This window comes from Chrysochloris asiatica, unplaced genomic scaffold (genome assembly GCF_000296735.1).
Source record: "Chrysochloris asiatica unplaced genomic scaffold, ChrAsi1.0 scaffold00473, whole genome shotgun sequence".
In the NCBI taxonomy this organism is placed as follows: Eukaryota; Metazoa; Chordata; class Mammalia; order Afrosoricida; family Chrysochloridae; genus Chrysochloris; species Chrysochloris asiatica.
This window is the reverse complement of record NW_006408991.1, coordinates 365752-367126: the sequence shown is the minus strand read 5'-3', so window position 1 is coordinate 367126 and position 1375 is coordinate 365752.

The following is a 1375-nucleotide window of genomic DNA, read 5'->3' as shown; positions in this document are numbered from 1 at the left end:
AGAACTCTGAACCACATATAAAGGAATATTTAGAAGATTGGAAGGCTTACAGCTAGGGGAATTTGGAACAGAATCAAGAAATCCATTGCTTTCTAAATCAAGATGCTCAACTATTCTCAGAGCTGCCATCCTGGGAGAGACCAAGTGGGTAAGGATCAGAACAGGCACGAACACCCAATAGAACCATGGAGATACAGGTATGGACATTCATTTTTTGGCATTTGTTCATTAGTCTCTCACAGCTTGCACACCTCCTTTCTGCTGACTTGAAGGGATAGTAGAGCGAGTGGATACCCCACCCCCACCTCTGGAGGTTTCTACTACACATGCGCAAACATCTTTTCAATATTTAAAGTGACAGTATCCACTTAAAACAAAACAGGCACAACTCATCGGTCAGTTTGTTGTACTGTGGTGGTTTGTGAATTAATGTGATTCTGAGGGCTATGCCAACGGTATTTTAAATAACCAGCAGGGTCACCCATGATGGACAGGTTTCAGATGAGCTTCCAGACAAAGACAGACTAGGAAGAAAGAGTGACGAACTACTCCCGAATATTTAATTACTGAATCCTTATGAAAAGCAGAGAAAAACTGTCAGATACAGTGCCAGAAAAATGAACCCGTTGGGTTGGAAGGCACTCAAAATATGACTGGGGAAGAGATGCCTCCTCAAAGTGGAGTTGACCATGATAACATGAATGGAGTAAAGCTCATGGGAGAAAATTCCGTGGGACCTTCATTTGCTGATGGGTCACAACTCAAAAAGAAGAGAAACAGCTGTAAACATCCATTGAAAATCAGAACATGGAATGTACAAAGTATGAATCTTGGAAAATGGAAGTTTTTCAAAATGAAATGGAATTCTTAAACATTGATATTTTAGGCATTAGTGAGCTGAAATGGACTGGTTTTGGCCATTTTGAATCTGACAAACACATGGTTTACTCTGCTAGGAATGACAAATTGAAAAGGAATGGTGTTACATTCATCGTCAAAAAGAATATATCCAGATCAGTTATGAGGTACAGTGCTATCTGTGATAGTATAATATCCATGAGCCTACAGGAAAGCCCAGTTAATATCATTATTATTCAAATTTATGCACCAATCATTAAAGCCAGTGAAGATGAAATAGAAGAATTCTACCAACTTCTTCAATCTGAATGAGATCAAACATGAAATCAAGATGCATTGATAATTACTGTTGATTGGAATACAAAGGATGGGAGCAAAGAGGAAGGATCAGTAGTTGGAAAATATGGCCTTGGTAATAGAATGTTGCTGGAGAACACATGATAGAATTCTGCAAAACTAATGATTTGTTCATTTCAAATACCTTTTTTTGACTGCATAACTCGCCAGATGGAATACA